The sequence below is a fragment of the Gymnodraco acuticeps genome, unplaced genomic scaffold, assembly GCF_902827175.1.
Source record: "Gymnodraco acuticeps unplaced genomic scaffold, fGymAcu1.1, whole genome shotgun sequence".
NCBI classification, from domain to species: domain Eukaryota; kingdom Metazoa; phylum Chordata; class Actinopteri; order Perciformes; family Bathydraconidae; genus Gymnodraco; species Gymnodraco acuticeps.
This window is the reverse complement of record NW_022992095.1, coordinates 516,679-530,000: the sequence shown is the minus strand read 5'-3', so window position 1 is coordinate 530,000 and position 13,322 is coordinate 516,679. Positions and strand designations below refer to the sequence as shown.

Below are 13,322 nucleotides of genomic sequence, written 5' to 3'. Positions count from 1 at the left end.
TAGCAGAGCCAGGCAGACGCGCTTTCTTTTTCTTGCACTCTCTTTATTTCTCCCCTCTGCACACTATAGGCACTTTGCCTGACATACAGTGATAAAACAGAACACATCCTGTCCTGTGTGCCCTCACATGACACATGTCTATAAACACACACAACACACACTCACAAGCAGGGACAATCCTCTCCTCTTATGTAACTGCCTTTGTTGCACTATGCACTCACTGTAGACCCCTCCCACTGAAGGCCTGTATATGGTGTGTGATGAGATGATGTCTGTTTCTTCCCCATACTCTCTCTCCTATGTCAATCTGTCTGCTATAATCCGCGACACTACAGAAATAACACACAAATAATATACACTGTGCTGCGTGTGCGTGTCGCACATTTTTACATTGCACAGTGAGTCATCAAAGTGCTGCTTAACGAAGTGCACGGTGTGTTTGTCTGTGTGAATGTATGTTCTTTTTATTAATCCTATCATTCAGACAGAATGCCTTTCTTTCTGCAGCCCCAAATTACTAAATCCAATCTTATTCATCACCTCCTGCATTAATCCATCAGTCTCTCTGATGTCCACCCCTGGCCTGTCTCCCTGTCGTACTCCTTTGTTTCTATATGCGACCATAAGAAACCAATAAAATCATTTCCACCATTAAAACATGCTAGTTCATATGTAAAGATGTGTATGTGCTGTATCTAAGGCAGATGACCTGTCTCTGATAATAATGTAGAGAATCAAAGAATATCACTCCCTGTAGAAGATCCTTAACACTTCGCCATGACCAATACTTCAGTTCATATTGAGCTACTTAATAAACAAGAGGCCTGACTTCCATGAAATATAGGTGATTGTTTTATGTTTTCCTTAATCATTTCACTTCTAGTGGTACCGTTGGACCAACATTTCTTCTTACATGATTTCATATTAAAAAAAACTAAAGATGAGGCCAGATTGCCATCACATTTGCAGGACATTATTAGGGCCAGGATATATGCCAAATGAAAACATACAGAAGTTTGGTCAACAGATCCACGTTGCTCACAGTTCTGTCTGTACTACGTTGAGGGTTTGGGTTGGGGGACATGTTCAAAAGTTCAGTCTGCAGAGTCTTAAATATTGTGCTGGGGTGGACACATTTGCAAAATGTCCCATGTCTGCAAGGGGATAATGTTATATACGTTATGAGAACCCTCGCAGCTATTTAGGCGGGTTTAATTTGAACGTCATGTTTAAACGAAAATAAAGCACCTTAATGAATCCTTAACACTTTGTGCAGTGCGATGAAAATCACAGTACGTTTCCTTTGATCAATCTTTTTTTAAATTGTTCTTCACACTTTACAAATATATTTATTTCTGTCATTTTTTTCTTTCACTGACTGTGTGACTGTCAGGGAATCAGCATCTTGCTAGAGGACGGTTCAGCAGGGCAGACGTTCACTAACACAACCTCTGTCCTCTGGTTGAAGGACGTGTGTGTGTTTGTGTGGTGTGTGTGTGTGTGTGTGTGTGTGTGTGTGTGTGTGTGTGTGTGTGTGTGTGTGTGTGTGTGTGTGTGTGTGTGTGTGTGTGTGTGTGTGTGTGTGTGTGTGTGTGTGTGTGTGTGTGTGTGTGTGTGTGTGTGTGTGTGTGTGTGTGTGTGTGTGTGTGTGTGTGTGTGTGTGTGTGTGTGTGTGTGTGTGTGTGTGTGTGTGTGTGTGTGTGTGTGTGTGTGTGTGTGTGTGTGTGTGTGTGTGTGTGTGTGTGTGTGTGTGTGTGTGTGTGTGTGTGTGTGGCCCTTATCTGTCTTGCATTTATCAAAGAACAGAGGACAGCAGTCCGATTAATATTTGATATGCTGCATGACACTTTTGGCAAGACGCCCTTCCGGCGTGCTATTGGCAAAGTGACAACCATACAATGTACCATCGGTGTGCCTAATTAGTCTTAAAGCAGACACAACAGAATTCATGCCAGCAGGGAGTGCTGTATAGATAGCTCAATCCATCAGAAAGAAATCCATAGACACTGTTGCTGTATTTCTGCAATATATTTGGTAATTTCTTCCTTATTTTGTTAAGAACATTTTGTACATAAATCAGATCTGGTACGTTTTCCCCCTGACTGAACTGTTTCCTCTTTTAGTTGAGTCAAGGTTAAATTGACCTTCTTAATGATACTAAATGTCAAACATCTAACTAATCCTTCCGTGAAAGATCCTTGAAAGACCAAGTTGATCCTGCTTGCTCCCTTGTACACGATTTCTATGCACCGATTTTTAGATTAAAAGTCTCTTGCAAACACACACTTCTTTTTGGGGTGTGAGTCGATGGAGTGTTACTGCACGGCTGCAGTATACTGACTCTTGCTGCGCTGGCAGCTTACAAGTACCTGTCCTTGAAAGTAGGGCCTGGCTCTGCATTGGCTGGCACATTGAAACGCATTAGAGGCCAACGGTGGCTAATCTCCCGTGGTCCTACCTTTAGAAAAGATTTGTTTGATATCAGTGCCAGAGGGTGCGTGTGGATGCATGCTTGAGTCTGGGTAGAGGAAGGACGTAGAAACAAGAGAGCACACACACATATACACACATACACACTTTGCTTGCTTTGAGATAGTGTTGGGAATGAGGCTAGCTTCAGGAACTGCCTAATGGCTTTGTTGGTTTGTAAAACATGTTTAGCATTATTGATATGGTAACATTCATTTTTAATGCTGCTGTTTCTGACTACTTACATCCACTGCTTATCTATGGAACAGCACAGTACAGTACTCTTTTAATTAAGATTAGATTAGTGTTTAATGAGAGAGCTCCTCAGTCCAGATGCATTTAATTGCCTTTTAGAGCTTGTATTAAAACAAAGACCCATGATCTCTCACTGTGAATGTGTTAAAGGTTAATTTGGCATTAAGTTACATTCTAATAAAACATTTCCCTTCCTACCACTTTGAGAAAGTAATACATAAAGCCATCTTAATGCATATGCTGGCTCCAATTCCACACATACATTATTCATAGACAGGAGCAAGCCCAGTCACAGACTTTTAGTCCTGCAGTCGTTTGTGTCTTCCTCTCTCATACTCACTTGGGTTTTGTCTTTCAAATGATTATAGCTGTTTTCACTCCATGAGCCTTATGGTGTCTTGTCTCAGTCCATAAATCTCTCAGTCGTGTAAGGTAGACATTGATCATAATTGGGGGGAAGATGATGTTCATATTTTATATATTAAGTACAAGCTTTTCATCCTTATCTGTCCTTTAAACTGCTTCTTCCCTCTTCCCATCCACAATATCCAATAACGAGCCGTTATCAGTGTAAAACCTTGTGTTTACATGGGGAAATTGATCAGATGTCAGGGATGATTTTTGCACCAGCTCCTCTCCTGGGCTCCACTGGCATTACATACCCTATTATTTGGACCATCTGATAGTCTGTTTATAGATTGGAGTGCTGTATTTTTATCGTGAGCATGTTCAATATGTGTAATCCAATGATAACAGTGGACTAAATGTGTGAGGTGAGAAAGAGGAAAGAGATATTGGTGCAAGGAACAAGCATCCCTTTAGAGATTTGGCTGTTCATGTTTCATTTATATCATAGACGTGTCTCTTGTTGGATAACACATTCAACGTTTATACACCGATGAAAAGCATTGCCGATCTAAAAGTGAACTTAAAAGCCTTTTATTTTAAGCGTTTAGACTCTTACAGCTGTTACTTGTTTTGTCAAAGTGATACATGGAGTAATTGTTGCAGCTAAAGTGGTATTTGAAACCCTAATGCAGTAAACCAATATTGATAATCTGTCTGTATTGTGATAGTAATAAAGCTTTGTTTAATATCCAAGTTAAGTTTCAACATCAGTGAAGACAAAAGGGATATTTAGTCATGACTCTCCCTTACTTGGACTTCTCAATTCTTATTCTTGTCAGATAATGGATGACGAACATTGGAAAGCAGAGAAAGACAAAAACGGGAAAGAGATCAGGTGGGATTTAATCTGAGGCCAGCAGGTGAAGGTGTGGCTCTAAAAGAGACGGATTGAACAGACTGACTCTCCTTTGAAACGTGATAGATGGTATCTGTTAAGGTTTCTAGCAGAGTACAAGTATTGTTGCCAACTTGTGAAGTTTTTTTCTCTACAGGAACACACACACAGACACAGATAGGATATTCCATTAGACAGGGTTGGACCGCTTTAGCCACGCCGTGCCAAACCAAGCTGCAGCGTCCTGACGGTCTCAGAGTCAGAATTCCTGTATTTTTTCCGCAACAGGGAAATGTACATTATTACAACAGCAGAAGTATAGTGCAGTGAACAGAATAGACTTGCATATTAAAACATAAAAACAGGCTATGAATAATAAAAAACACAATAAGTAAACAAAAAGAAATATCAAATAAGTACACCATGGAAATAATGATTTGTTCACAAGACTTTGCTGCTAGTGGTGTAATGTCTTTACTTTTTGAATGTAATGCTACATGTTTGCACAACTCACTGCATTGTGAGTCCCATCTGTGGGAATTCTGTGTTGAACAAGAAAATTAATACAAATATTTTGAAAATAAATATTTAAGTACACCATGGTAAAAAGAGTAGCTGTTTGTGTATATATATCATTTTTTAAAGAGTGACCATTTAACATTCAAGAGGTAGCTGGTCTCCTCCCCTTTGCTGTATCTTGGGACATTTAAAAAAAAGAATTCTATTATTATTTACATAATGTACTGATTTGTCTAGGCTAAGTATCCACCTTGTGATAAATTAGTACATATTCTTACTGACAAATGTGAGCAAAAATACCAAAATAGGACAAGTTGTGGTTCATAGCTGTTAAAGTCACTGGGCTGTATAGCTGAGGCTTAAGTAAAGTTGTAAATCACAGAGGGCAGATTTGATGCAGACTGCAGAGGGAGTTGAGAGCCTCCACTTCTACCACAGGTCAGGCTGTAATTGGCCAAGCGGGGCTCAGAGCGCTAGCGTGTTAGCAGCAGATGGAATCGGTGTCTTTGCACTCGTCCACAGGCCAGAACTCATGTTTAATACACACCTTGTACCCAGCTTATTTTTAGGTGCACTCTTTGAGATATGGATGTATCAATGAATGAAACATACACAATCTGTGTGAATCGTATTCACCTCAAACCGAACAGGTCATTTACTTCAATTTGGCTTCACTAGAATAGTTTTCTGTAAAAAACAAACATATATTGCTACTATTAAATGCATAAAATGGTGATTATTCTGCGGATCAGAACAGACCACCCCAACACTACAGCCACCTTTTGAGCAGTAATTGCAGCCACTTGTCACTTGCAGACATTGTTTAGCTCTCGCGCCTGTTGGAACATAATCCTTTAACTGGCTTTGCATCGCTATCACAACGGCAGAACTTATGATTTCTATTAAGCCTCTGTCTGTCACATACTGGAAATGAGACAAACAACCCTTTCAACAACATGTCCGTCCAAGATATTTGGGTTTGTCAAACAACCGGAGTATTCCTGTAATTCTCTTCTCTATTCACTCTGTATCTCTCTCTCTTTGGGGAGTTAATGTGTTTTCCATCTCATCCTTCTGTCGCACTCTCTTTCTCTTCCATCCTCCTGTCCTGTTTTATTTCATCCCCACTACATTCCTCATTTTTCTCTCTTTTGCTATGCATGCTTTTGCTGGAGGGTTTGGCCACAAGCTGTTCTGCTGACTCAACATTTTATTTCCCTCATGGTTTTTTACCTCTTTACTCCATCCTGCTTCTATCTCATCCCCGCTCGTCCTCTGCTCCCACCCTCCCCTTCCTCTTTCCCGCCTTCGATCTGTACAGCCAGTGCATTTCCAAACCTATTTCCCTTTATTATGTTCCTCCTCCCTTCGTCTGTCTCATCTGTTTTCAAATATTCGCCTCGCAGTGGTCGTACAGTAGCTCATTGCTAAATTGCCCTGCTAAAAATAGATGATGCACTGGGTTATTAACACCCTGCTATTGGGCAGTGCTGGCCAGGCTCCAGACACCAACAATTCACATTATCCCTGCAGCATGGGGGGGGTTACAATTGTGCATCACCAGTGTGCCTGCCTCGCCTGTGCTGCCTCACGCTAATTCATAGACAATATTTCTTAATAGAGTTGTGATTGTGGTGTGCAGTAACTGGAAACATAGCTCTTGTTGTGTCATGATTGTGACTCATTGCACAGGTCAGTGAGGAAGACTAAAACTGCCCTAGAGGATGGTGGCTAGTTTGTGTAATATTTCCTTTGTTAAGAGCTATCTGTTTAATCTTCTTATCCTGCACTGTGCAGCGTCATTAGGATCACATGTGTGCCTGTTGATAATCTCACATTTTGTAGAAACACAGAAGCTGCCAGCGCAATACTTTTATTTATACAGCATGTTCTTTTTTGCTCCTAACCAGCCCAAAACCTGCACATTTTTTTGGATGGATTTGGATTACTGCAACATTGAACTGTGCACCTCAGCAAATTGCCATTGTCAAGAATGTCATCTAGATGAAGACAGGAACAATAATAGATGTGTATGTGTGTTGCAGTGCTTACCAAGGTGTGTGTGTGTGTGTGTGTGTGTGTGTGTGTGTGTGTGTGTGTGTGTGTGTGTGTGGTGTGTGTGGTGTGTGTGTGTGTGTGTGTGTGTGTGTGTGTGTGTGGAGTGTGTGTGTGTGTGTGTGTGTGTGTGTGTGTGTGTGTGTGTGTGTGTGTGTGTGTGTGTGTGTGGAGTGTGTGTGTGTGTGTGTGTGGTGTGTGTGTGTGTGTGTGTGTGTGTGTGTGTGTGTGTGTGTGTGTGTGTGTGTGTGTGTGTGTGTGTGTGTGTGTGTGTTGTGTGTGTGTGTGTGTGTGTGTGTGTGTGTGTGTGTGTGTGTGGAAGCCGAGGCAGCGACAAATACTCAGCGGCCCCATCGCAGTTTAATTGTTTGCCTGCGTAATAAATCAAACGTGTCAAGGGTTAAACAAATGAATCACCAGTTTGCTCGACTTTAGGTTTTTCCTTGGTGTGTATCGGTGCTTTGTGTGGTGTTTGCCTGGGTTCAGTATGATTGCATGACAATACCCATGTTTATTTTTTTCAAGAGAGTGATGTGAATCTCATGGCTCCCTCGCGCTCTGCTCTGTTATTGATGGATGTGGTGCTACCTGAATGTTCTGCCAGAGGGGGGGGGGGGGGGGGGGGGGGGGAGGGAATTAACACGAATAAGTCTTAGGGGTCCTTTGAGCTACAATGTGTAAATCACCAAAAGTCAGAGGTTGAAGATCCGCTTTCAATCAACCAGCTTTTTAATCTTGCAATGTGCACCAGCCCCTCGGTAGGATGCTAGTTATTGTTCCTGCTGTTGCTAAGCGACAGCTGAAAACCTGTTTAGTGGGTATTTTTTGCTCAAGTTGAGACGTTTTTCAAATGTTACTCAAAAAATGCCATGCCCTCTCTGTCCAGAGCATGTCTACTATTCCATATGAATCAAGAAACCTGTCAGCATTGTAAGGAGTGATGCACACAAGCTTTCATTTCTCCAGTGCTGTGAAGAGAGAAAAAGAGCATTTCATCTGATGCCTTTCCAAGCCTGTGTGTTTTGACAAAACATATTAAATGATTGGATGAAATGTTTTAAAACAAAAATAAATGAACTGATCTATTAAAAGGCATGTACAAAAATAATAATCTCTTTTACATCATGCACTCAAAAAGCTATTATTATATAAAAAAAGAGATGAGAATATGCTAAATCATGGTAGAGCAACAAAAAGGCTCCATTATGAAGGTAGAGCTTGGTAATAGCAGAGTGCAGGGATGCATCATGGCCTGAGGCGACGGAGGTGCAGCTCCCTCAGCAGCCTTTAAATGTGATATAAACAGCCGCAGGCAGGGGGGGGGGGGCGGTAGATGAGGTCAAGGTGGATTTGTAGGATATCAGGACTAATTGGGATCTGAATTATGTGTGGAATAGCAGCTGAGCAGAGTCATTAGTGGTTGCGGTGGGGGTCTTTGCATTGTTGTTGTTTATCAAGGCTTACTACTGTATTGTTTCATCCTTTTCTTTTAAATATGAAAGCCTTTTTATTTTCCTCTCTTATCCTCCTGTATTTTTCTTTCTCTATTTTCCCTATGAATACTTTTTTTGCATTGCGTCATTCTGTTTCATGTCGCCCAGTTGCATCGCCTCACTGTCTCTGGGTCCAGAGCAGCCTGGCCCGAGGCCCTGCCCCCTCCCCGGGAGGGTGATGTATGAGTGGCTAGCTTTGACGTCACTCCAGGCCAACGTCATAGCAACTCAGTGCTCCAAGGCTTGCTTTTTCTGGCTCTTTCTCTCAGTGCCTCTCCCTTATTCCTTCTCCTCTTCATTGTCCATTAACCACTTTTCTCTTATTTTTCTCTTCTCTCATTTACTGTTTCCTCTTCTCCACATCCATTTCCTTATCTTGGCCATCAGTTTTCATCGCTCTTGCTCGTTTTAAAATATGCCTCTGTTCTTTGTCCACCCTTCTACTCTGTCCCATCCTTCTGAGGCTTTCTATTCTCATCTAACGCTGCACCTTCTCCTCTATTTTTCTATTTATTCCTCTCACAGACATCCTAATATACAGAGGCACGACATGTTTGAAGTGAGCAGACAAGCAGCAAGCCAACCCTTCTCTCAAGTGAAATACAGGCTCGTCCCTATTCAATTACACTTATCAGGATCAACTCTATTCCTGGATAACGTGGTTTCATAAAACCTGCAGTCTGTTCCCCACTGTACCCGGACAATTCTCTCTATGACAACTTTGCTTTGCCAGACGCCCAGTGACTCACCTTTTTATTTGTCAGGAAAGTTGCCTGTGGCTTTGACAAAAATAAATATGCAAGTAGCAATATAAAAGTGAATTATCAGTCAACTTTGACTTCCAGAACATCTCGGGGAAATTTCATCCGTCTTGACAAGACGTGAAGCTGACCCACTTTCTGCTTTCGCTCCCTGTCTTCCTCTCTCTGCCTGTCTTGTCTCGCTCTCATCGCTGCCTGTGGTCAGTCTGTCCACTTTTAGAGTTGGTGCAGAGTGGTGAGCGGCCGCAGAGCGAGAAACAGGCCTCGCTTGGTTAAAATGGAATGAGAAATGCTCTTGTCAGCGATTGTGACACATCTTCGACTGAGCCTGTCCCATGTGGATGGAGTCGAGGCACTGCAGCGTGACTTTGGGTCATGTTTGTTAAAACACTGGAAACAATGTGACTTTGGCAACTGAGATGTCGAGGAACTTTCCCTGTGAAGGGATGCGTGTCATTTTAAGATTCAGGAAAGGTCGTGTACAGATTTTTGACCAGAAATGTGAAATCTTTCTATTCTCATTTCCATCTTCGTGTTACTTTTCTCCTGACAAAAAACTGTTGCCTCTGAAAGAAATTAATAACTGCGTAGGAGGATTTTTCCTAGTGTATCAACATGTTGTCTCTGAGGAAATAGTGTGGGGAAAACGCATTAAATTAATAACACACACGCTAACGCACCTTCCATTTGCTTTAAAGAGTGGGATCATGTTCATTATAAACACTTTGAGTCTCTCCCTGTTTGTCTTTCTTTAATCCCCTGAAAGATTTTGTAAATGTTATTATAGCATGTCAAAAGCCAATGACGTGAAAACAACCTACAGAAATTGAAATTATTTCCGCGCCCCGGTGTGAAATCGAGGCAAAGACACACTGCCAGAGGAAACATGTATTTTATAGGAAACCCATTTGGACACAGTCAACAGTGGTAAATAGCTTCTCAGTGTTGGAGGTTTACAAAAACAAATGTAAAAGCTTTCATGCACTGGGTAAAGATTGAATTGCCCACAATTTATTGAGAGCAACAGAAAGGACATTCCAATAAATAACAATCGGAGTGCTACTTTTAAGACAAAATGGTAGATTTTCACTGCATATTATACAGGTTTTATTATTCTCAAGCCTGTATTCAATGATGAGCCTATTATTAATTTATCATTTTTAAGTCAATTAAAAAAACGTTTTAAAATCCTAAATGTTTAAATATTTTAATAACCAAACCATTTATAAACATTGACAATTTATTGTAAATCTTTTCTATATATTAACTTATAGACACTCTGACAACAGAGAAACATGATAGATATATACAAATTAAACACAAATCTAAAATAGGGTCTGCAAAAACCTAAGCATTGAATGTTTGATAAATATTTGTTTGAATTGCAGACCCAAAATGTACTGAGTTTAGTTTATGCACATATTTAAAAAAAACAATTGTTTGTAAACACACTTTATAACCAAATAACAATATTTTACAACATTTAGATACGGTAGACAAGTATCTTCATTCAGTACATGTAAACAGAGGAATGCAGACATTAAGTCTACTACTACTAAGTACCTTTGGTGAAATTCTTCTTCTTCTTTCCAATTGGATTCTCGTTGTGGCCTGCTGCATTTTTATGCTAATCTTTGAGCCAACATCCACCAGAAAAACGAACAAAATGCAGTTTTTACTTAGTATTTTTTTCTGATTCCAGCTGTGCCAACGTGTATGCTTCATGTTGATGTTGATAATGTACCGTGGGATGGCTTCCTCTCCTCAGAAAGAAGGCAATGTGAGCAGTTTAAAAAGCACATCCTTAAATCCTCCCCTGTCTCCGTCTGTGGCACTGAACGGTTTTGTTGCCGGGCAACATTAGGAAGGAGTTTTCAATTAAGAAATTCTCGGCCAATTCTCTGTCGCATCAGCTGGGTTAACAAAAACTAACATTTATGTTGTCCAAGTTTATTTAAATCTTTCTTTTATTTAGGTAACACTTTAATGTACAATCAGTAATGCAATTGACATTCAAGGAGGTACACTATCTCTTATGTTTTGGTGAATAGTAATGACGCAGGCGCTATTTTCTCTCATCACTTTTCTCCTTCTGAGCACGGAAACAATTATCCAAAATGTATTATTATAATTAGGAAACATAATTACAGCTTTTAGGCTCATCATACATCACGATCCTCATTAAATGAGCTGATCTAAGAGCTTGTACTCTCTTACTTGCACTTTTTTAACCAGTGTCCCAGTGACAGTTTAGCCGGCAGCAGTATCCTGCAGGATTGCAGCCATTTAGGTCAAGTGAGCTTTTTAGCTCATCTCTTATAGTCAGAGTACTTTTCATTTTTTTTATTTCTTGCTGTGTATTAAACTCTTAACGCTGAATGCCGAGTGCACCTGTCACAGTCTGAACTTCTGAAATGACAGGTCAAGAGTTGACAAATTGACAGAGTTGCAATGTTTTTGAATGCAGCTTATCTTGGTGTTAAAAAAACTAGTTTTGTGCTGGGATTAAATATGAGAAACCGGTGTCCTGTTTGTGGTAAGACAAGAAATAACAGCGTTTCTTGTCTCTTGCTGCTCCTCTCTCTTTTAAGCAGGAGGCATGTAATATTGAGTTAGCTTTCTAGGAATTTTCCATCAAAATGTCGTCTTTTATTTTTCTATTTTCTGATCCTGTTGTTAATGACTAACTATTCACAATGTTATTTCCAAGTGATCCCCTTGGAGTTAACTGTAGGTGTTTCTTGAACAAAAATAGGAAGCTGCAAGCTAAATGAAGAAAGCCTATTCTCTCGACAGTTGCAGTCTACCTCTTTATTCACACATCTGAAAATGGATCATACTTACTTTTGAAGAGAATCTATATCCTCCTGTTATTGGCTTCCATGATTCAACTCAATTTGGATTAAATCATACATGGAGAGATCTTTGAATAAAAGCCAAGCAGAGGGAGAGAGCGCTTCTTACAGAAAAGTGACTGGTGAAGAAGTTTCTAGAGTTTTGGGGCTAAGCTAGATGTCATGTAGGGACGACTCAGATCATCATTCACTTAGTAGTGCATCCCTCCAGGTGTCATAGTTCAGGTTTGCTCCATCTCACTGAAGGATTAGTGTCTGAAATCCAGTGGAGCCTGTAGATTTCTCCTGGTCAGGACATCACTGGCTCAGAGCTGAAGTCCTTTAATTGCCTGTCCAGGAGGGCGAGGGCAAAGCTTAATCCACTTGAAGAGCTGAGGGGACGCTTTTCATGCCGCACAAAGGCCACTGTGTCACTCTGATAGCCTGCGGTCAGATATAGCTATACATTGAATAATAGCCAAAGAGTGAAGATAGATAATGTGGAAAAAATGATGCAAAAGAAGAAGAGAAGTAATAAAATATATAGTATGTTTGTTCATTTATAAACCCTTTATATTCTTTATTCATAAGAGAAAAAAGGCACAGAAAGAGTACAGGGCTTTTATCTGAGGAGAAATGAGGTGTTTTGTAATGCTGCATTGCTGTGGCTTTATTCATTGAGATGGTCACAGCACACCTCGGTAATGATCACATGAATTAGAGCTTAATAAATGACAGTGGTGCTGGTGTAGTAGGTGCTGAAGACGCACTTTGCACTGTGGGAGAAGGACTTGATTATTGGTGTTGGAATAAGATTTTTAGGGATCAGCTTGTTCTGTTGTTTCTGTTGCTTCTACTGTCAGTATGTGAGGCGGTTTTTCCTACTTAATGGCAAATCAAAGGAATGTCTCTTTTTTTCCATCACTTTCTCTGCTTCTCTGTCCCACTGGTTTATAACTTTTCTTTGTGAATTTGTAGAATTCTGTTTGATTTAAATATAGAAATAATATTTAGCATTTCCTCATAAAAATGCCTAAAATGGAGTAGAACTGCTTTTATATTATGTCGAGTTGTGTACTAGTTGTTTTAACCCAACAGTTTTCAAACCCAGAGCAATCCCTAGTTTTCTTCAAGGTACATTTTTTTTTTAAATTAACGTCCAGCTTCATTATCTCTATTGTAATAATGCTGATTCCCTTTGCACATGCGTTAGTGTTGCTATGTCTGCCATAATGTGTCAGGATTTGATGTTTTATCCAGGTTATGATATACTTTTATAGATCTTGGTTGTATTATTGAAGCTGTCTTATATCACGGTATTCTGTATTCATAAGTTGGCGTGCAGTTTAAACTGTATTTGAGTTGGAAACCTCTGCAGGCAATAGCTGGTTATTATGCAGAAACACACAGTCTACCACCCCCCTAACCCTTACACACACTCGACCACACACTAACTAATGATGAGCAATAGAGCCGGCGCCCCAGGGTGTTACACCTCTATGTGACCCCTGTATGAAAAATCACCTCCCACCACCCTTAGCCCTGAATGAATGGATATAATCAGGACACTCACCCATTCACTCTCCTCAGGAAAATATCCAGTTATTCTCTGTCAGTCCCTTCTCCCCTCATCTCTCTCTTTTTACCTAGCCTCTATCCCCCTACCCCAAACTGGATGTTTTTCTCTCTTCTC

General features: G+C 40.4%; 1 protein-coding gene across 6 annotated transcripts in view; it reads left to right on the top strand.

Moving 5' to 3' along the window:
• The window catches only part of stxbp5a (syntaxin binding protein 5a (tomosyn)), a 93,601-nt gene that overhangs the window by 20,090 nt on the left and 60,189 nt on the right, over window positions 1-13,322 (top strand). The gene's annotated exons all lie outside the window — the stretch shown is intronic.